General features: G+C 44.7%; 1 protein-coding gene across 7 annotated transcripts in view; it reads right to left on the bottom strand.

Annotated features, from left to right (window-relative positions):
* The window catches only part of MAGI2 (membrane associated guanylate kinase, WW and PDZ domain containing 2), a 1,049,810-nt gene that overhangs the window by 630,986 nt on the left and 394,440 nt on the right, over positions 1–24,384 (bottom strand). The gene's annotated exons all lie outside the window — the stretch shown is intronic.

Genomic DNA, 24,384 nt, shown 5'->3' with positions numbered 1-24,384 from the left:
GTTTGCTGTTTTTTTTGTCAAAGGTAATGCGGTGCAGGTGTGTGCAGGGACTTGCTGAATGGTGATGCGGTGCAGGTGTGTGCAGGAAGTAGCTGGAGTGATAAGTGTAATCAGGTTAGGCCAATGGTGTTTTTTTTTTTTTTGAAAGGTAATGCGGTGCACGTGTGTGCAGGGACTTGCTGAATGGTGATGCGGTGCAGGTGTGTGCAGGAAGTAGCTGGAGTGATAAGTGTAATCAGGTTAGGCCAATGGTGTTTTTTTTTTTTTTTTTTGAAAGGTAATGCGGTGCAGGTGTGTGCAGGTACTTGCTGAATGGTGATGCGGTGCAGGTGTGTGCAGGAAGTAGCTGGAGTGGTAAGTGTAATCATATTAGGCCAATGGTGTGTTTGAGAGGTAATGCGGTGCAGGTGTGTGCAGGAACTTGCTGAATGGTTATGCGGTGCAGTTGTGTGCAGGGACTAGCTGGAGTGATACGTGTAATCATATTGGGCCAATGGTGTGTTTGAAAGGTAATGCGGTGTAGGTGTGTGCAAATAATTGCTGAATGGTGATGCAGTGCAGGTGTGTGCAGGAACTAACAGGAGTGATAAAAGGTGAGGTGATAGGGGTTGGGGCTGGAGGAGAGCGTGGGTGGGCTGGTTGGAGATTACGTCGTTATAACGGATTTGACTTCGTTGTCAATGTTGAGTCCCCTGGGGGTTAATGTTTTCAGCGTGAATATCCATCTAAGTTCCTCCTTGTTGAGGATTTTGTTATGGTCTCCGCCTCTCCAGTTTTTTTGCATGTGTTTGATTCCTATGAAAGTGGTGCCTTGTGTGCTGCTATGGTGGTATTCTTTGTAGTGTACGGGTATGTTATGGTTCTCTGTTTGTTTGGTGATGTTTCTCAGATGTTCGACAATTCTGGGTTTTAGTGGTCTGGTGGTCCTGCCTATGTATTGTTGATTGCATGGGCATTGTATGAGGTAGATTACGTTGTTAGTGTTGCATGAAATGTGTTCTTTAATTTTAAAGTATTAATGGGTCAGTCATAAAACTGCTTCAGGCATTTGAGTCCATCTGTAAACTGTGTAGAGATTCCATAAGTGTAAGGTTGCGTCTGTAGGACAGGTAAGTAAAATACTGTGTATGATAAAAAGTGAATGTGACATATGTAAAATAACATTGTCTAGCAGCCTCTGGGGAGCTTCCTGTTTACCACCCCCCCCCCTCCACCTCCCTTAACCACCATAGTAACTAGTCACATACAATAGCAATAGACTAGAGTACTGAATAGAGTACTCTGTTACTGTTGCATGTGATTCCTGCACACTAGTCAGCCTGGCTAGTGATTCAGGGGGCGTGCCTGAGCCTTGAAAGTAACCCAGAAGGCTCACACACAGACACACTTCCATGGCAGCCCAGCAGCACCCTGTGTAGCAGCTCCACTTACCGTGCTGAGCATGGTCATGGTCTCCCTGATGCTCCAGCCTCCTCTTCTGCGGCTCCTCCCCAGCAGTCTCCGCGGTGCACGGCGCATGGCGCGTGACGTCATGTGCTGTGCCAATATACAGCTACGGTGTCACAGAGGGCTCCTCCGGAGTCCGAACAGCAGATGATGTGCGATCGCGGCACCCGGCCCGGCAATAGTGTGAGCCGCCCCAATCCGCGCCTAAATTCATTGTGCACTCGAGTGGTTCTGGCTCTCCTCTGCCTCCCGCCCATACAGTGTTATTGCAGGGGGTGACGGGTGGTCGAGTGACTGGCGTGATTCTCTTACTACTCCTCACTCCCTGTGCTCTGGCTCCTCTGATGTAACTATACTGCCTGCGTGTGTGCACAAAACACAGTGCAGCAGGGACAGGATCTCTCCAGGGCTGGATTTTAAGGGGGGCCCGGCACGGGCCCCTAGGGACCTGCCGGGCCCTAGGCGGCCGCTTAGGTTGCCTAGCGGTAAATCCACCCCTGCCCATTCCTCTAGCCCTTCCCTTCTTGTCAGCACTGCCCTCTTTCGGTGGTTGCAGAGTGGATATTGGAGACGCGGAGTCATAAGTACCCCATTTCCCTAATATGCCTGCCAGATGTCCCATATGGACTTTATATGACCATCAGATATCCCACAATTTATATGCCTTCTGTCTCCTCCAAAACATAACTCAGTTGAATTCTTTTCCCCTCTTATTTTGTTGTTGCTGGATCCCATTCAGAGGCAGAGCAGAAACAGAAGGCGGGAGAGCAGGCTCTACTCCTCCACCTTCCCTGATTGTGTGAGTTGCCTCTGTGACAGCCTGCCAGGACCTCCCCAGCTAGTCTCTGTGTGTGAGGCAGCATATGTCAGTCACTGCCCAGACTACACTGTCTGATTGCGATGCTAACGGCTAAAACGTTTTTTTTTTTCTGTCTGCTGCTTTGCTATGACCATCCTGAGGATTCTCATTAAATAATATAGCCCAGCTTCTCACTCTCCCGGCTGCCCAGATAAGAGGGCAAGTCTCCTGGTTGGCTGCCACCCACCCAGATACCCCCGGACCTCCCTGAACACACACACACTCTCGCAGCGGGGGGAGGACAATGACGCGTTTTGCGCTGAATCGCGTCATCGTGGCCCCACCCCCTGCATCACAATGCCGGTAATCTGCCCAGAGGGAGCAGCCAGAGTGTTGGCAAGTATGCCACTAACGTTAATTTTATCGGAGGCCAATTAGGCTACCAGTACGTTTTAGGACTGTGGTACAAAATGAGAGCTCATTAGGGAAACCCATGCATATAAAGTGAAAATACGCAAACCAAACACAGTGTGCTGTGTTTGGAATTAAACCAATAGACCATACTTACCTAATTGTGAAAAATCATTTTATGAACACTGTGAAAGTAACACCTAGATGTCACCCATACTGTGCCGTAACGCTGCAGTTGGAATTCTGATGTGTTCTCATCAGAGCTGTAACTAGACTTTTTGGTACCCTGTGCCAGAGAGAGCATTGACAACCCTCCAATTTTTTAAATAGCGACATAACTAAGATAGTGCACCTGAAAAAGGGCCATGGCCTCATGGGGAAGGGACAGGGAAGAGATAGGAGAGACCACGAGATGCTGGGGATAAAAGAAGAGGAAGCTACAAGTGAGAATGATAATAAACAGGAACATTGACAGGCCCAAACAGCGCCCCTGCGGGGCCCTGTGCCATGGCACCGGTCGCACCACCCCTGCACTTTCCCACAGCCTGCCTGCATGGGAAAGTGCAGGGGCTGGAGAGCCACCAGTAGCAACGTGTGTCATTCATATATACAGTATAGCTGCAGCCGCTGCCACAGGGATAGCGAGCCTAGGCAGGAAAGCGTCACTCCTCCAGCTACTGGGGCGGATCAGAATGATCCGTGTGACCTGTAGTCAGGGTAACTGGTAACTGTGACTGGGTAAGCGTGGAGGGAGGGAAGCGCTGTACTAGGAGGGACCTGTGTTGCGGTCAGGTTACGTAGCTCCTGGAATCCGCCCAGGGTTGCTGCTATTTCCTAGTTGGAGAAAGGACCTCTGTGACGTATCCACCACGTGACCGTTGCAGGAGGCTGGACCACTCCTGCGTTACCATCCACTAGGGCACAGAGGGGGAATAAATATTTGTGGCGAGCGCAGCGAGCCACCATGCCCGAAGTGCGGCGAGCGTAGCGAGCCCGTGAGGGGCCACTTTTGGTTCCTCGTTAGCATCCCCGCCCCTCCCCCTTTCAGGACGGGCCACGTGGGTGTGACGTCACAGGTCCATCTGCGCTGTATAGTCTAGTCCTAACCCTAGTTACGGCCCTGGTCCTCAAACACCCAGTCTAAATACGTCATAGGACTTGTGATGCCTGGTGCAAATGAGCCACTCCAAGAGGAGTATTGTGCTGTCATTTTCTTAAAATTTTGTATCTTATTTGCATCGCAGACGCAGCAAAACACCACTCACAGAGTACTACAGATACTGGGCTGCCACTTTAACTGCACGGAAATTAGTTTTAGGGGGAGATTTAATAAAGCTTGGTGTAAGATAAAATTGTGAGCGGTAAAGCACCAACCAATCAGCTCCTAACTTTCATTTTTCAAACACAGCCTGTAAAGTGACAGTTAGGAGTTGGTTGGTTGAGGCTTTACCTTCACAATTTTATCTCTCTCCAAGCTTTATTAAATCTCCCGCTAAAATATGTACAAAGTTGCAGATGATACACAACAGAACTTGGTGTGAGAAATATCAGCAGCCACTTCATCGTAGCACATCGTATACAGATTCAGCCTCATTCGCCCACAGGTGTACAAGTGTCACACATCAAAATGATCACTGCGAGTTAGCAAAGTAGTTTTTACATTTTTGTTGTTTTATTTATGTGAATAAGAAACACATTTTGAACAAAAAAGACGCTCAGTGCGGCCGAGTCCTCCGGTACCTGGCGCACCAAGAGGGGCTGTTTGGAGCAACTGAAGCCACAGTGTATGAGGACACATCTGCATCCTGCTTCATCCATGGGGTCTGTGAGCACCATTTGGTGGAACCTAAAATATTATGGGCAGCATGATGCCAGAGGTGGTTGTATGAGTGGAGCGCTGCCAAAGGCTGTTTACTGTGGCAGGACTGAAGGGATTATTATTTTTATTTTCCAGTAACAGTTATGGTGATGCCAGCAATAACCAATCACTACAGAAGTTAAATTAACTTTGTACTGCATAATAAATAAGGTCTCCCATGCAGAAGCATGGAGCCCCAACTGTTTGTAAAAACACTGTAAAAACTAGAGCTAAGCAAAAAAAAAACAAATGCTGCAATAAATGTTAAATCATGCTGAAAAGGTCTGATAAATAGATCCTAAATTCTTCAACTATGAGAAATCTCTCTCTCTCAAACTTTAACAAATACATTTATGACTTCTAATAAATTATTAAAAACAGAAATAAAATATATAGAAGAGCAAAGAAAAAAGAATTAATTGTAATACAAGCTTTGTGCTGACTCACAAGGATCTTCACTCTTCTTACGGTATACTGGTTAGTACTCCTTTGCTAGGCCAGTCTCGTGTGTGACATCATGTCATCAAGTGCAGCCATTAACTGATCTTCATGCGTTTGATTGACGAGGATGGCACCATTCAAATGTGACCACTGGTATTTCATGTACAGCGAAGATTTATGATTATTTCTTCAAATGGCATTTGATTGTGTTCATTATTGGGAGGCACATCGGGGATCCAAGAGATTAGCGTTAGCCCACCTTCCTGGGGGTCTCCTGGGTAGACAAATGTGGGTCCACACATCCTTAACAATACTAGCCTTGTAGAAGTGTTTTACAAACTATTCAACCAAATAATTAAAAAAATTGAGCATTATACCTTTTCAATAAGTGGAGTTCATTCATGCCCACATTGCACCTCAGGAGGCTTTACAATCTAGCATTCTGTCACTGCATAGCTTTCACTGGGAATAACTTTTTATTCTTACTTTACCCATCAAATAAGATTAGTATTGTATGTCCTTGTGTTCTACATATGCTGAGTAGATAACCTTATAATATCTAAATACTATACAGGGGACATATAATATGAATTTATTGGAATGTTTGGCTATATTTTGGTTCTTCATAAAATGCCAATATAAAATGAGTTTGTGAATGTTTCATATTTGTTCTGGGATATTGCCAAAGCTGAATTGCAAAGGATAGTTATTGTGCTCTCTATGAGATAACTTTCCCCCTGTCTCTAAGTACCGATCTAGTGTTCAGTGGAGGTAAGTTCTAAGATGCTGGCCTCCTAAATGTGGTCCAGATACTGGTGTTGCACTGCTGGGTACACACTGACAGATATATCTGTCCAATCTGTCTGGTGGAAAGGAAAATCTGGTCTGTCTTACAGGGTTTTGGAGCAAATTTCTGTTGGTATTTGCTCCCATACATTACCAGATTTTCCTTCCCACCAGACAGATTGGACAGTGTGTATGTCAATAGTGCAGTAATGATCTATGAAAACAATTTTACTGTATTTTAGACATTGTTCATCAAGCAGCTCTATAAAATATATTGTAACGGCTAGGTCATGTGGCTCAGCCTTAACTCTAGACTTGTGTGTGTGCACCGATAATCTGAAAATAAGCAATGATTTTGGATGTTGTTTATAGGTACTGTAGATGCACTAGCACTGCTGTACATAACATAATACTAATAGCAGATTCATGTTCATCCTTTGTCATGTTGGTAGGTCACTTTGTTTTATACCTGAAGTAAACATCTAGGACAAGTATAAATAATAAATGTGATAGGAAAGACTGGAAAGATTCACTGCACTTTATGCATAGTTGTATAATGAACTAAAATATTCCATGACCAAAGTATTCTCATAAGAGTTAGTAGATTGGGATTTGTGTGAGGGTGAATAACAATTAATGCTCAAGGATCAATCATTTTGCTGCCAAAGGCAGCAACTGAAAAGATGCCCCTCTCATCTCATGCACAAATCAAATAGACATTTACACAAATAGTGCTGATAAGACACTAATTTAACATGTACACCAACTGTCATTTCCTTACCATGTCTTTGGCTTGCTATAAACTGAATGCAGTCCATTATTTAGGCTCTTGTAGTACACTCCGCAGTAAGTGGGGGGCAGTCAAAATCAGGGGCAGAATACAGGGCCGATGCCACCATTAGGCAGCTGGAGGGCGCTGCTCGCCACCCATAAAGACAAACAGTGTTCTACTAATGGCCCTGTGTAAGTCCCCACAGCGGCTGTGGCACTTGTAAAGCCAGGCATGGCCACCGCTCTGTCAGTGACTGAGACAGTGTGCAGCGGCAGTGCTGCACAGTCTCCTCACTCAGGAAGAAGGGGGGACGGTTGGAAGAAGACTGATTGCACAGGAAAACAGTTAATTCTAACGATCTAATTAAAGATTTTTTGGATACACATGTCTAGGTATATTTAAAAAACTGGAGGTGCATCCCAGGAGTAAATGTTATCAAGGTTTAGAAGGGGAGAGAAAGAAAAGACTCCTCTCAGGGCACACTCCTGTGCTGTATGGATAGCTACAAAATTAGTATTAGAAAAATAGGACAAACTGATTACACCTATGTGAGGTCATGATCATATGTGAAATTTACATTGATGTCTCAATTAGCAGACAGACCACCATATATTTACCCATTTAATATATTTGAAGTAGGGGTGAGCGGGTTCGGATTTCTGAAATCCGAACCCCCCCGAGCCCCCCCGATCCGAGTCCGATCCGAGTCAGGCTCGACTTTTCCCGCCTGACTCGGATCTGAAATCGAGGCAAAACGTCATCATCCCGCCTTCCGAGTCTCGCGGGTTTTGGATCCTATATAAGGTACCCGCGTCGGCGCCATTTTCTCACTCGGCTGTGGACAGTGAAGAGGGAGGGTGGGAGTTAGGGCTGTGTAGTGTAGTGTAGTGTAGTGCTGCTGTTGTCCACTACTTCAAAGTCCATAGGGGCTGGCTGTGTTGTGCTGTGCTGCTGTTGTTAATAGGGGCTGTGTCCACTACTTCAAAGTCCATAGGGGCTGGCTGGACTGTGTTGTGCAGTCAGTTCTCCATAGGGGCTGTGTCCACTCCAAAGTCCTGTGCAGTGTCCCAGTCCTAAAGGAGTGCTGTAGTGTTGTCCAGGGGGTGCTCTGTCCATCAGGGGTGCTCCCCGCAAGTGCTAAAAAAATAATATATTTTCTGTGTTTGTGAATTGTGTGCGCAGTAGCCGCACGTGCATCAACAAAGTAGTGCCAAGCGTGCGCCTGTGTCATAAGTAAAGGGCCGGCTGGCTTGACCGTTAAAGGGTGCTGTAACCCCCGAAAGTACACTCCAGTCCAAACCAAAAAAAAAATTATTTTCTGTGTTTGTGAATTGTGTGCGCAGTAGCCGCACGTGCATCAACAAAGTAGTGCCAAGCGTGCGCCTGTGTCATAAGTAAAGGGCCGGCTGGCTTGACCGTTAAAGGGTGCTGTAACCCCCGAAAGTACACTCCAGTCCAAACCAAAAAAAAAATTATTTTCTGTGTTTGTGAATTGTGTGCGCAGTAGCCGCACGTGCATCAACAAAGTAGTGCCAAGCGTGCGCCTGTGTCATAAGTAAAGGGCCGGCTGGCTTGACCGTTAAAGGGTGCTGTAACCCCCGAAAGTACACTCCAGTCCAAACCAAAAAAAAATTATTTTCTGTGTTTGTGAATTGTGTGCGCAGTAGCCGCACGTGCATCAACAAAGTAGTGCCAAGCGTGCACCTGTGTCATAAGTAAAGGGCCGGCTGGCTTGACCGTTAAGGGTGCTGTAACCCCCGAAAGTACACTCCAGTCCAAACCAAAAAAAAAATTATTTTCTGTGTTTGTGAATTGTGTGCGCAGTAGCCGCACGTGCATCAACAAAGTAGTGCCAAGCGTGCGCCTGTGTCATAAGTAAAGGGCCGGCTGGCTTGACCGTTAAAGGGTGCTGTAACCCCCAAAGTACACTCCAGTCCAAACCAAAAAAAAAATTATTTTCTGTGTTTGTGAATTGTGTGCGCAGTAGCCGCACGTGCATCAACAAAGTAGTGCCAAGCGTGCGCCTGTGTCATAAGTAAAGGGCCGGCTGGCTTGACCGTTAAAGGGTGCTGTAACCCCCGAAAGTACACTCCAGTCCAAACCAAAAAAAAATTATTTTCTGTGTTTGTGAATTGTGTGCGCAGTAGCCGCACGTGCATCAACAAAGTAGTGCCAAGCGTGCGCCTGTGTCATAAGTAAAGGGCCGGCTGGCTTGACCGTTAAAGGGTGCTGTAACCCCCGAAAGTACACTCCAGTCCAAACCAAAAAAAAATTATTTTCTGTGTTTGTGAATTGTGTGCGCAGTAGCCGCACGTGCATCAACAAAGTAGTGCCAAGCGTGCGCCTGTGTCATAAGTAAAGGGCCGGCTGGCTTGACCGTTAAAGGGTGCTGTAACCCCCAAAGTACACTCCAGTCCAAACCAAAAAAAAAATTATTTTCTGTGTTTGTGAATTGTGTGCACAGTAGCCGCACGTGCATCAACAAAGTAGTGCCAAGCGTGCGCCTGTGTCATAAGTAAAGGGCAGGCTGGCTTGACCGTTAAAGGGTGCTGTAACCCCCGAAAGTACACTCCAGTCCAAACCAAAAAAAAAATTATTTTCTGTGTTTGTGAATTGTGTGCGCAGTAGCCGCACGTGCATCAACAAAGTAGTGCCAAGCGTGCGCCTGTGTCATAAGTAAAGGGCCGGCTGGCTTGACCATTAAAGGGTTCTGTAACCCCCAAAGTACACTCCAAAACAAAAAAATATATATTTTCTGTGTTTGTGACTTGTGTGCACTGTGGCTGCACGTGCATCAACAAAGGAGCAGCGCCAAGCGTGCGCCTGTGTCCCATAAGTAAAGAGACGGCTGGCTCATTTCTTAAAGGGTGGTGTAACCCACAAAGTGCACTACTCTCCAGCAAAAATAAAAAAATATTTTCTGTGTTTGTGTGACCAAACTTTCTCCGATAAAAATAAAATAGGGAAAGATCAAGAACCACTTCCTCCTAGTGCTGCTGCTGGGAGTTGTTCATCATCCCAGAGAGGAAGTAGGAACATCACTACTTTTACTAAACAATTGACCCTCCAACAGTCCCTAGTGATGAGGATGAAGTACGACAGCAGTCATCCTGAAGCAAAACGTATAACTGAGGTCTTGACTGCTATGTTGGTGTTAGACGTGCGTCCGGTATCCGCCATTAGTGCAGTGGGATTTAGACAATTGATGGAGGTAGTGTGTCCTCGGTTCCAAATCCCGTCTAGATTCCACCTGCATCCTCAAAGCAGCAGCGACAAGCGTGCGTCTGTCTGTTAAAGGGTGGTGACACCCTCAAAGTGTGCTACACAAACAATTAAAATATTGTTCTTTTTTTTTCTGTCTTTGTGAAATGTGTGGGCTGTAGCCGCACCTGCATCCTTAAAGCAGCAGCAACAAGCGTGCATCTGTCTGTTAAAGGGTGGTGACACCCTCAAAGTGTGCTACACAAACAATTAAAATATTGTTCTTTTTTTTTCTGTCTTTGTGAATTGTGTGGGCTGTAGCCGCACTTGCATCCTCAAAGCAGCAGCGACAAGCGTGCGTCTGTCTGTTAAAGGGTGGTGTAACCCTCAAAGTGCTCCAAAAAGTAAAACATTTTTTTTAAGGTGTTTGTGACTTGTGTGCGATGTAGCCGCACTTGCATCCTCAAAGCAGCAGCGACAAGCGTGCGTCTGACTGTTAAAGGGTGGTGACACCCTCAAAGTGTGCTACACAAACAATAAAAATATTCTTCTTCTTTTTTCTGTCTTTGTGAATTGTGTGGGCTGTAGCCGCACCTGCATCCTTAAAGCAGCAGCGACAAGCGTGCGTCTGTCTGTTAAAGGGTGGTGACACCCTCAAAGTGTGCTACACAAACAATTAAAATATTGTTCTTTTTTTTCGGTCTTTGTGAAATGTGTGGGCTGTAGCCGCACCTGCATCCTTAAAGCAGCAGCGACAAGCGTGCGTCTGTCTGTTAAAGGGTGGTGTAACTCTCAAAGTGCTCCAAAAAATAAAAAACTATTTTTTTAATGTGTTTGTGACTTGTGTGCGATGTAGCCGCACTTGCATCCTCAAAGCAGCAGCGACAAGCGTGCGTCTGTCTGTTAAAGGGTGGTGACACCCTCAAAGTGTGCTACACAAACAATAAAAATATTCTTCTTTTTTCTGTCTTTGTGAATTGTGTGGGCTGTAGCCGCACCTGCATCCTTAAAGCAGCAGCGACAAGCGTGCGTCTGTCTGTTAAAGGGTGGTGACACCCTCAAAGTGTGCTACACAAACAATTAAAATATTGTTCTTTTTTTTTCAGTCTTTGTGAAATGTGTGGGCTGTAGCCGCACCTGCATCCTTAAAGCAGCAGCGACAAGCGTGCGTCTGTCTGTTAAAGGGTGGTGACACCCTCAAAGTGTGCTACACAAACAATAAAAATATTCTTCTTCTTTTTTCTGTCTTTGTGAATTGTGTGGGCTGTAGCCGCACTTGCATCCTCAAAGCAGCAGCGACAAGCGTGCGTCTGTCTGTTAAAGGATTACATCGGTGACAGCATCCAAGTAGGCATGTCAGACAGTCCGTACCTGTACTGGCAGGAAAAAGAAGCAATTTGGAGGTCCCTGTACAAACTGGCTCTATTTTACCTGAGTTGCCCCCCCTCCAGTGTGTACTCCGAAAGAGTGTTTAGTGCAGCCGGGAACCTTGTCAGCGAAAGGCGTAGGAGGTTGCTTCCACAAAATGTGGAGAAGATGATGTTCATAAAATGAATTATCAACTCTTCCAGGGAGACCAGCCTCCTGAACATACAGAGGGACCTGTGGTTCCAGCAGGGACGAATTAATACTCTGTGAGGATGAGGATGTACACACTGAAGAGGGTGAGGAATCGGTGGATGAGGAGGATGAGGATGACATCTTGCCTCCGTAGAGCCAGTTTGTGCAGGGACAGATTAATTGCCAGCTTGTTTTGTGGGGGCCCAAACGAACCAATCATTTCAGCCACAGTTGTGTGGCAGACCCTGGCGCTGAAATGATTGGTTTGTTAAAGTGTGCATGTCCTGTTTATACAACATAAGGGTGGGTGGGAGGGCCCAAGGACAATTCCATCTTGCACCTCTTTTTTTTCTTTGCATTATGTACAGTTTGGGGCCTAGTTTTTCAAACTGCCATCCTGTCTGCCACTGCAGTTTCACGCCTAGATGGGTCACGTGTTTGTGCCACCCACTCGTGTCGCTTAGCATAGTCATCCAGCTACCTCGGTGCAACCTTTTGGACATAAAAACACTATTGTGAGGTGTGAGGTGTTCAGAATAGACTGGAAATGAGTGGAAATTAAGGTTATTGAGGTTAATAATAGCATAGGAGCAGAAAAACCTACAAATTCTGTGATTTTAGCTGTTTTTATGCTTTTTTTCAAAAAAATACAGATCCAAAGCACAAAACCCAGAACCCAAAACACAGAAGGGTGGTTTTGGCAAAACCAATCCAGATCCAAAACACGAAGAAAGATCCAGATCCAAAACCAAAACACAAAACACGAAAAGTGGCCGGTGCACACCCCTAATTTGAAGTAGATGTATTAATGTTAATATTAAAACTAAAGTTTATTAAATTCTTTAAAATAAAACATAAACACTCAAAATCAACTTGTTATACAAAGACAGCATAGACAAATATGAACATTAATAGTGTATGATACACTATATCTACTAACAGTGATCCACTATATCCAGGTCTATTTGGCAGTACTGGAAGTATAGTTATAAATATATGCTGATAATATACACAATTGAAATAGACAATTCATCGAAGTGCCACCCTAAATAGTACACATGCAATATTTCACTAATCACAGAAACCATGCATATGGTGCTGGGGGTATAGTTATAAATATATGCACAATTGGAATAGATAATTCATCAAAGTACCACCCTACCTAGTACACATATTAAGATGCAATATTTCAATGATCACAGAAAGCATACATATGGTATATCTAGTGATAGTAGTCCCTCAGTAATTCACCGGAACCAGTGAAAAGATACATTGGATGAGCCCACCACAGCCTTCTAATATGATATTAGTTAATGAAGGTGCAATGTACTGTTATCTAGGGTAAGGTGTTCTAAGGTTAAGTGGATCCACCTGTATATTTAGATATACAAATAACATATGAATATAAAAAAACATGTATCACAATTGACATACAAATACAAAACAAAAGGCGAAATAATAAACAAATACATACAACATGCAAGAGGTATAATGATACCCCGATATTAAAATGCTGAACACCACGGATACCACCTATATGTATAATATGGAGGTTATTAGAGGCGTCCCTCTATTCCGATCTGGGAGAGTACATATGGTACTAAATATTTTACTGATATAGATACAGGTATAGAGTGGTGTGCTTATATGCCCAGGATCTGCTGTTACCTGTCTTAGATATTAGAGGACAGGGAATGAGAGTCCTAGGAACTGGCACCAGAAATTAGAAAGCTGCTTCTGCTGTTACAGCCCAGTCTCGCATGTATCCCTGTTGCCGTACAACAGCGCAGGGAATCCAGGTAGCTGGCTATAATGAGAGAGCAGGAAAAGTAGAAGGAAGTACCTGCCAATATTGTCTCCCTTCTGTATGATCGTCCGTGGTGCAGGGGTCCAGAGTGCGCACTGTGGAGCCCACCAGCAGGCTGTCCGACGCGCGTTTCGCCGGGGCTTTATCAAAGGGAGCAAAGTCTTCTCACTCCCCAGGCCCCGCAGCCGGCCCACATCATTTGCCCTGTAACCGGCCGGGTTCAGTCTGGATGCCTGCTTTGTCAGCGTCAGCGCTGATGTCCCGCTCCGCCCTCAGCGCTTGCTTTCACTTGTTTGTGATAGCAAGCCAATGAATCAATCGCCCACCCCCTAGGCTAGCTCTGTACTTCCCCCTTTGCTCCTCCTCTCTTCCCCTCAGAGACGAGGAGCAGGGAATGACAGCCTGGTAGTAGGAACGAGTGCTGCCTCCAGTGGACTGTAATCAGTATGTAATATTATATATAATATATATTAACAAGCAATGTATGTTGTGTTTATGTGTGTCAGTAAGTGTAATGGGACTGTAGACAGTATATAATATAGGGTCTACAGCTCCATTACACTTGCTGACACACAACCCACATTTTTTTGGGTAGCAATAAGCTGAAGTTCTGCCTAGGGTGCTGGGAAACCTTGCATCGGTTGGCAGAATATATACTGACCGTGATTCTAAAGAGAACACTTTATTAAGGCATAACACCGCAGTAGAATAACAACAAACTGGTGTCCAATACTATCAGTATCTGCACTTCATACAACATCACATGCCAAGACCACATGACCTTGTGCTGTCTAATATTTAAAATGACAGCACTATGTAATTCTTCCCTGTTTTTTTTTAAAATAAAATCCCCAATAACTAATTACAACAATATTTAATTTGTAACTGAAAACATAGTAATACAATTTAGCAAATATTTTCACTGTTCTTCCTTTGTGAGATCAGTGTAAATGAAATGGCTACTGAATTGGGTGGTTCAATTCCCGACAACGGCTGCCCGACAAAGGAGGAAATCCTGATCGTCCTAAAGGTAAGTATCAACTAACCTAACCCCCCTAACCCTCCTTAGGAGTGCCTAACCCTAACCTTCCCCCCTGTGTCTAACCCTAACTCCCCCTATAAGTGCCTAAATCTAACCCCCCCTTCCCCGCTGCCTAAACCTAAGTCCCCCGGGGGTGCCTAACCCTAACCCTCCCTCCCCCTAGCCTAACCCTGACCTCCCAGGGGGGTGCCTAACCCTAAGTCCCCCCCGGGAGCCCTAAACCTAACCCTCCACCCCCCCTGCGGCTTGCCGCTGCGTTGCCCTGCATCACTGCGATCGCGATGCCGGGCGCAGGTCTCCCGGCATCAGTAAAATGACAGGCGTCTAGATGTAGACGCCTGTCATTCAACCCTCACCGGGATTAAGTAGTCTACCCAGCTTAAGTATGTTAGGATAACCAGGCACAGGTGGTTGCGGATCTACACAATTCAGGCTGGATACATTGCTTGTATGTTCTGTAACGTTCTTCCTCCACATCACCTAATATACAGGTGTCAAATCTTAAATGACATCTGTTCCTCCACTAATAAACATCAGTTGGTGTGTCCAGCTTGTATGATAGTGGCTATAATGTAGATCCTACTGGTATACTGTAGATGCAGGGCCAGCATATAAAGTTATAGCCCTGGACCTGGTCAGCGGCGGCTCCTACCCTCTTACTTGAAAGGGGCTGTCGCTGGTCCAGTCGGGTCCCGACGCCTGCGCAATGGATCTGGCAGGAGCCGAGACTGGAGCATGTGCACTGCACAAGCTTCAATCCTCGGGGGCAGAACTATGGGAGACAATGGAGTCACCTGCCGCCGGGCTCCAGCTCTTGAAGGGGCACCTCCTCCATTGTCCACAACATATTCACCCCACTTAGGGCTATAACTATTTTACCGGAGTGTACCGTCACCAATACATGGCACCCCTTCCCGGCACCTGAGAAGCCACCATACACTAGTGGAGAGCTACATGTCAGACCATCAGCTGCTGCCTTTGTCTATCTATAGCCTGTCTGCATGCGAATTGCTACATTACAGTGTCAGCGGCTGGGACTGGGGTGGGCACCAAATTAGAACTTGCCTCTGGGCGTCGGTGATGAACCTACGCCTCTGTTGGGACTGCATTGGCAGCAGCCCCTAGAAGCTGTGTAGGGCTGCAAAAAAAAGGCAGAGCAGCAGCTTTCACTGGAAGCCGCACTCTGCTAATCACAGCCTGGACTGGCAGTCCCAGGGGGAAGAGACACCTCCCCCGGGGGCTGTCTGTCCTGTGTGTGACTGGCAGCTAGCGCTACTAATAGGATGTGAACTATGGGCGAATATCGGGTGGTGCTCCCGGCCCCCTGCAGTAGAAAGCAAGTCTCCTGGTTTGGCCGCTACCCGCTGCTTCCCCCCCGCACCTACCTGTCATAATGGTAGGTCCAGTTACGTGATTTGCATTGAATCGCGTCATCATAGCCCCGCCTCCTACTTTACAAAATCCCGGAAATCTCGGCATTGTAAAGCAGAGGGCGGGGCCGCTATGATGTAATCACACTCACCGCCCACTATTACAGCCACCAAGCCCCCTGCAGCGCCATCCTGGCTGCCCCCTCCCGGTTGTAGGTTGGTAGGTAATATAAGTTGTAAGATCCACTGGGTCAGAGACTGATTAATTAAAGCAGTGCATAATACATAAAGCACTATGTAATATGTAGGTGCTATATAAATAAATATTAATAGAAAAAGTGTAAAATAACTGCATTTTCAATACTGCTAAATGCACACAAATTGGCTAAAGGTACTTTCATTTCACAAGTACGTATTGACAAGCAAATGCAATATATATGACAAAGAGACCAACTGTCTTAAACATATTTAATTGTAGAGACCACACACTATCCAAATCATAATTTTTCATGACTGAATTTAATAAAATCTTTTGTGTGAATTTTCTTTGATTCTAGAATGTTTCAACGAAAAAAAAAAAAAAAAAAGTCTATGGATTCTAATAAACACTGTGGGTCAATATTGAACATACTTTAAATAGTATCATGGCTATTAGGCTCTCAATGTTGTATGACAGAAAGTACTTAGTTGTTGGGTCAACAGACACTAGAGCTTAGAAATTGATTAATGTGGAAATATATGAGAGTGAGGGATACATTTACTTCAATTACAAGAGCTCCGATTTTTCAAACCTTAGTAATCCAGCACTTGAGCAAGACACCTCTTTAAAAATAAAAAAATGTATTATATTTATATACAGTATGTGTATTATTAACAATAACAATGAAGAATTTGCTTTGTGGTAATTTGTTAATAATGGTAAGGTTTGAAATGAAGGATTTTATTTCCTTCCTGAGCAAGTACTTCATTGAACTGTTTTCTATATTTGGTCACTAATTGATGGAACATAATACTGAAACTTTAAAAAAAAAAAAAAATCTAATAGAAGACACATGGCTTTATCTTCACCGATTATTCATTAATAAACCCTCATTTTGATGAAGGGTAGTCAAAACTAAAAATTAAATTATATGGGGGGGAGGGAAATGCAAAACATAGGATATCTATATTAGAAAACAATATCAAAGGTTAGGCCAGACTTGCCTACTTCTGCAATCTAGTTTCAGGGAGATTACAGACTTTAGTAGAATACGCAGAGCGGCGGGGAGGCATCGAGGGGGCGTGGCCAGCTCCAACCAAAGGGCGTGTCTAACTTCACTTAAGAGGGTATCTATTCCCACTAAGGGGGGTGTACTGCAGTGGCAGGTGTGACCTGCTTGTGAGAGAGCTCACAATTTAATGGGAAACAGAACTGGCACAAGAGAAGTGTAACTTTTGCTGCACTATGGGGACAGTAACAAGGGTGCACCAGTGTCAGTATAGGTGGGAGTATTGTAGATTGTTGTAAAAGGGTGGACTAGTGAATGTGAGAGAGTTCAGGGTGAGGCTGGGGCTGTCTGTACTAACTGAATTGCGTTATCTTACAGGGATATGATCTCATTAGACAGCTCTCTGGAATGACAGGCAGTCTGCCCTCCCAGTGGGGACTTGCAGAGTGCAGACTGCCTGTCATTCCAGAGAACTGTCCACAGAGATCACAACCTTGCAATATAAGGTAATCCCAACCTTATCTTATCCCTCGATCCTTCCACCCACAACCATGTGCGCAGAGCAAAGCATGTAAACAAAGCTGCTTAGTGAAGCTCTGTCATATAGTAAACACAAGTTCCGAGTCCCTGGCTCCCTGCTACTCACAGTTACCTTTTTCTAAGACAGCAGTTTAGAGCTACCGTACCAGGGGAAGGATGAACTGCTGCTGCCTGCAGTCACTGCCATGAGACTCCGGGTGGGAAGTCACTGCAGATAGTCTGTCTAATTATGAGCTAGGCAGCCACCGCTGCGCTGCTCACAAACCCTGCGGTGGCCAGCCTGTAGCACTGCAGCAACAAAGACATGCTGTTACATCCTCCAGCCCCGGCCCCGTCCCATCCGGACTCGCGCATGCGCAGTCCGGATTTTCAACTACACAGTGAGGAAACCGGGAGGTTCTCATCACTGTCCGGGGTAGCGGGAGCTCCCATCATAAAACGGGAGGCTCCCGCGGAAATCGGGAGGATAGGCAAGTCTGGGTTAGGCTGGTAAAGTGATCTGTTAGGCAGTGGCATCACTATGGGGGTGCGGGCCATTTCTTGCGAGGCCACGCCCATTTGTTAGACCACGCCCCATTCGGGCACTGATATAAAGTGCGCATCTGGTGTCACCAGTTTAAGTATATTTACTCATATTTAATAATACACATATTAGTTATTTTATTGCTTGCTATGACATGTCTGCCATGCTTTAGTTGCTAGCCTATCCTGGTAAATGTACAACTGTTTCTAGTGTAAAGCTTGTGTCTATAGACGGGAAGCAGTTGGGAAGCCGACGGACGGAATACCGACCGCCGGCTTCCCGACTGTCTAATCACCGGGAAGGGTTAAATGAGAGGCGTCGAGATTCCGACGCCTGTAATTTTACCTATGCCGGGAGCCCGACACCCGGCTTAGCGATCGAAGGTAAGCCGGGTGCCGGGAGAGGGCAGCTGCGGGGGGGGAGGGTTAGGGGCTCCCGGGGGCCTTAGGGATAGGCAACCCCCTGGGAGGGTTACCTTTAGGCTAGGGGAAGGGGGGGTTAGGCACCCCCGTGGGGAGGTTAGGGTTAGGCATTCCCCCGGGAGACTTAGGTTTAGGCAGCGGGGAAGGGGGAGTTAGGTTTAGGCACTAAGAGGGGGGTTAGGGTAAGGCAATTGGGGGGGAGGTTAGGGTTAGGCACCCCTAGGGGGTTAGGTTAGTTTATACTTACCTTTAGCACAGTCCGGATCTTCACCTCTGCCCGGGCTTCCGCTGCCGGGATCCCCTATAGATAGTGCAGATCTCTCTGACTATGGAGTATCCGTCATCATATTGCCTGGTAACTTGCATCTATGTAACTGAATTTGCTCTACAGTAATCCAAGCATTCTTTTTAAAATATATTCTGTTTTTTATTAAGATATTCAAATGAATACAAGCAATACCGACATTTCACTCTTTTATTAAAACATTAAGGCACGACAGGAATCGACTCCAAGGTTTCTTATACAGAGGGCCGATGCGTTTAGCTGCTTCATGCATAGCCCATCAATAATTATCTATTGGTTATTCACATAAGCATTTAAGAATAAGTATTGTATCTACATTATGTTCTTTTTTAAGTGAATGACAATATAATGTAATTTCGGATTGTTCTTGACTACATTACAGGTTGTTGAAAGGTCAGATCCACACTTTTATCAGAGGAACACTACACCACTAGAATTGCTTTCTAAGTTATTGGCTAACATCCAGTTTTACCACTAACAATATTGCACAATAAAGCAGGCGCCAAGGTCATAGCTGTATTTTTGTACAATGACAATAGTCCTGAGAGCCGTTTCTCTGTATCATAAATTTTGATTCTTGGAGCTGAGGGTTCTGGTTCACAAACACTTTCCAAATTTAGCCACAAAGTACAATGACCCATCATAACTGCACTGGGACTGAATGACAGTTACAAATTAATTCAGCCAATCTCTGATAGTAATTGACCTGCACAGTGTAGCAGTTGGAGACAGTAACATAATACATAAACTTTCTAAAAGACTAATGTAAATGTTACCGACAGCTAAATCTTGAAATACTAAATTTTTGATTTAACTTTTAAAATGTAAATGTTAAAGTAGTTTACAGTAGTTTACAAAGCTGTACATACACAAAAGAAAACTACATGCTATAATATATGTCTGGCTACAAAGTGGCTTTGTGATAACACAGCATACTGTACCTACTGCTGACATTTAGGATGTTGCAAATGTGTCTGAGGGCGGAATTCAATTAGATACAGCAGTGGTTCTCAAACTCGGTCCTCAGGACCCCACACAGTTCGTATTTTCCAGGTCACCCAGCAGCTGCACAGGAGTAGTCACTACTCACTGACACATTTTAAAAGATCCACAGGTGGAGCTAATTATTTAACTTTTGATTCTGTGAGGAGACCTGGAAAACATGCACTATTTGGGGTCCTGAGGACCGAGTTTGAGAACCTGTGAGATACAGAGTTTACCGCGCAGGGAAAAGCTCCAGGTTTCACACCCAAAGCTATTCAATTAATCAGTATTTTCCCCGAATGGCAAACCATGGGTTAATGTGCGCTATAGATTCTGCGCAAAATGCTGGAAACTTTGGGCTTCCCTGCGCTTTAAATCGCAGAGTCTGCATATCAACAAAGATTTTTTGTTGTAGTTACTGAGGCTTCTAGGACAAATCCACTCTCTGGGGCTTAGCGTGCAGGGTTCCCACAGGGTTCCTGAATTGGGTAGTGTTTTCATTTAGTTGTGGGGAAATGTGTTAAACAGAGAAGATCAGAGATACCAGGGAATACAGATATACCAGGGAATACAGAGTACCCTCACAAACATGTTGACAATAAAGCAACATCTAGCCGTTATACTCTAAGGAGATGCAGAATAATTCTGCACGACACTAACAATCCAGTACCCTGCTTTTGGCATACCCGATTGCTACACACTTCACTCATAAAGGCACCTGTCGCAAAAAGACAGCAATATGAATGCAAAAAAAAAAATGAACTAGGCAATAATGTTTTCTCTAGTATGGCTATTTGTATAGTTACCACATAGTGCACTAATAACAACATGTCACCCAAGAATATTCCAGGATGGAAGTGATAAGATCCAGTTTCATATGATCATATTCTTTGATCGGGTTGTTTATGATATATCAACATTCAACATGTCCACATGTTTAAAATGTCGAGAGATATCAGGCTGACTTCCACAATATTGACACTGACATAATGTCGACATTTTCAGAATGTCTACATTGCGACTGTCAAAAGTCAGAATGTTAACAATACTATTATACCTTAAGAATAACCCTAATTGCAGCCTAACACTAATTGCAGCCTAATCATAACCCAACCCTATCCCTAAATACATATGTCGACATTGCTTTTGTCAACATTCTCAATATCGAAATTTTAAACATATTAACATTGATATCTGTCATTATTCTAAACATGTCAACATCCAGAATGTCAAAATTTAAAACATGTCAACATATTTATTGCTGACATTCTGAATGTCGAGATATTGCATGGAACCTCTTGGATCACATGCTTTATAACATTTTGAACAAGCCGTTAGAGCCCATGATTCTCTGACAGGTCCAATGGTACTGGTCTTCATAGTGTGCATCCATTAGGCTTGCATCTTGCTCCACATCTTAGAGTAGACCTTCATCTTTGATCTCCTCCATTGCCGACAGCCCACTTTGCTTTATAGGGTGGGTATGCAGCTTGTAGTTGCAGTCATTGAACTACTGATATCAAAATGGCACAGCCTATTGAAACCACTCTGGCAGTCTGCATCACTGCCAGAGTATAAGGCTCACACCCTGTACTTCTGCTCCCCTTGTACCAACCCTGTTGCTTGATTGCTATACCTCCATTTTGACCCAGCCTGTTCCTGACTACTCTCTGTCTACTCCCTTGTGATTGCTACAGTGACTTCTGGTCCTCACCCCTGGATAGTTGTGATGATTCTCCAGTCTGGTCTCCTGGTACCGGATCCGTGACTCCCTGTTCCTACCCATAGTCTGCGCAACTATTTACATTACCTGCACATAACTTGAGCTCTTCTCAGTTTTACCAGCCTGTCACAATAGGTGCCCAGACAGAAGGCCACAACCTGCGTACCTTGCGGAGGTCCCTGGTGAAAACAAATGGTATATTAGACAACGCACATCTGTTTTCGGTAGTGCCAAATGTAATTGGTAGAACTCAATCCATTTGATACCTGAGATTTTGTTACAATATTCATATACAGTGATACATTTTTATTCACTAAAATTCACTGTATGTTCAATTATAAATCACATTGTATGACAAGCCCATGAGAAAAAGTACTCAAAGTGCACCTTGTGTTCACACTTTTTCAATAAACTGTCAAGTGCACATATCTGAATGTAGCTTTACAAAATGTGCAATTAGGCTCTAGATAGGACTTCACTGTACATGAATGTAAAGATGCTCTCAGTGAGCTTCCTTACACCTCCAGTCACAACAAGCTTGGCTTTGCTAATCTATATTCACCACTTCTCCCTGACAATTCATCCATCATCGTGCTGTATGCTCAAGAGAGAAAAATGTCTACTGTTATGAAACCAAGGCTCTGTATTTTTATTAAATTGATGGTGCTTATCTTTTCCATCTCAGCTAAAACTTCTTGTTACATGGCTGATTTCTCAACAATACAAAACAGCATTCATCAGAAAAAAGGATGGAGCCTGCAGGTTTAAGCACTGCGCTGAATGCCACAAATGGTCCACTTTAGTAGCATTGAGTAGCATATGATGTTACTGGCTAAAAAACAAAACAGATTTCTCTCCCAGAAACCAATGATATCTATAAGTATTAGTAAATGGTATAATGCACCAACACAATAAATCATTTACATATTTATCAACTGGTAAACAAATTTCTGCTTTCTACTCTAATTCTTGGTTAGATATTCTAAAGAGAAGTGGACTATGCACAAAGATCACAAGATTAATTAGCAATGCCAGTCAACAATATATACTCCAGTGAATCTGATGAAACACTGGATAATTATAATAGTTATATAGATATTACTAGCACTGCTAAATCGCCTTTACCCAATATTTTCACTGGTATGACCTGTGCCAGAGTATAATCTAGAACAAGAGCTAGATTAAGTCTTTGGGAACCCTTGGCCCACTCCATGGTCTAAAGTTAAGAGCACAGTATCAGCATGCACAATACAAAGTTTTAAATGTAGGTGGTAAATATTAAAGAGGCAGTGATTCCATCAAAAAAAGAATATTTCTTTCATATGTTTCCAAATACAATACAAATACAACTTCCAAGTGACAAGCCATAAATATGGAGCATCCCAGTGACAACCAAACAATACACAACGTATCTCAGTGACCGCCATAGATCACATAGAGCATCTCAGTGACTGCCATACAGTACACAGAGCATCCCAATGACTGCCATACCAAGCACAGGTAAATTGAATTCACAAATAGAAGGCACGTGGTTATGTAGTAATACCAAGTCAAATTATGTCACTAAAACATGTGATGTACAAATAGGATGTGTATTTAATTGCAGATTTTTTTAATGAAATTTAAAAACTCAGTAGAATATTTACAAAGCAGTATGATATTAAAATAATAATGGCCGGCTGACTCCACTATAATTATACACTGAAGTGCCAAAAGTCATGGGATAGATGTCTAGTATAATGTAGGTCTCCCTCTAGCCTAACAAAGTGCAGCAACTCAACGTGGCATTGATTCCACAAGTGGACATTAGACCACTGGAGAGATAGAGTAGAGTAAACTCTGGTGGGTCTTCTGCTCGTATATCCCATGGAAACTAAAGAACGCTACAATGACCTGCTGGATATGCGTCTGGTACCTCCTGCATTGAATGTGGATGGGATTTGAACCACTGTCACTTGTCTGTTACCACAGACAATTCTTGGCAGACGCCACTGGTCACGATCATTAAGCACCCATGGTCAACCACCCACACTGTGCTGTGGGTGGTAATGCCTTCCATGAGGCAGGGCCGGATTAAAGACAGGGCGACAGGGGCGGTCGTCCAGGGGCCCCCACACCCTGTCCCCTGCCACTACTGCCCTTCCCCTACTAAGACCGGCGGAGTACAGCATTTAGCTGTCTCCACTGCAGTCCTCCTCGGCAGTCACCGGTGACTGCAAGCGGGCAGCGCTCGCTGAGCACTTTAGCTCAGACTCAGAGTGCAGCGCTGCTTCGGAAAGAGGACAGGCTGCGCGGTGGGGCTGTACGGCACTGCAGGTGTGATGGCAAAGGTCGCGCTGTGCAGCCTCACGCCAGCCCACTTTCTCGATGGCCGCATCTGAAGACCGCGGAGGTGAAAATACAGGAGCTGCAGCTGCTGCCCCGGGTCTGCTGCTGTGTGCTTGCCTTCGCCTGGAGCCTGGAAGGTGAGTCAAATAATGTTTTTATTTATATGTGTGGTGGTGCTACTGGTTGTGGGGTTGGGCGGGCACAATATTAAATGATATATATATATATATATATATACACACACACAACACATGCACAGTGTGTGTATTTTATATATATATATATATATATATATATATAATACACACACTGTGCATGTGTTGTGTATATATATATATATATATATATATTTGGATCACTGATAGGGCCCCCTGTCAAGTTTGTTGCCCAGGGGCCCCCACAGACCTTAATCCAGCCCTGCCATGAGGTATTCCTTGTACACATGTGACACCGTAAATCGAGGAATGTTGAATCACCGCACAACTTCAGAAATGGAATGTCCCATCCGTTGGGCACCCTCTATCATGACTAATTTGAACTCTGATAATTCACGTTGCCTTGCAATGGGCAGCCTAGCCGGTGTTCACACTGACTCAGTAGATGTTAGATTACAACTGGTGCAGGTTTAGGCATTTCCAAGATGTCACAGTATGGTGACGTCACCTACCATTACCCTTACACATGTTTTGATCCATCCCCCGCTACACAATGCTGAGATTACCGGCATTGTGAAGCAGGAGGCGGGACAAAATTATGCGATTCATCGTGAATCGAGTCATCGGCTCCCCCCGGGGGCCGGGAGTGGCACCCGAGTTTCGGGAGGCTCCCGGCCAAATCGGGAAGGTAGGCAAGTATGCCC

Source organism: Taudactylus pleione, unplaced genomic scaffold (genome assembly GCF_031769625.1).
Source record: "Taudactylus pleione unplaced genomic scaffold, aTauple2 ptg000086l, whole genome shotgun sequence".
Taxonomy (NCBI): domain Eukaryota; kingdom Metazoa; phylum Chordata; class Amphibia; order Anura; family Myobatrachidae; genus Taudactylus; species Taudactylus pleione.
The sequence above is the reverse complement of the archived record's forward strand: the minus strand, read 5'-3'. Positions and strand labels throughout refer to the sequence as shown.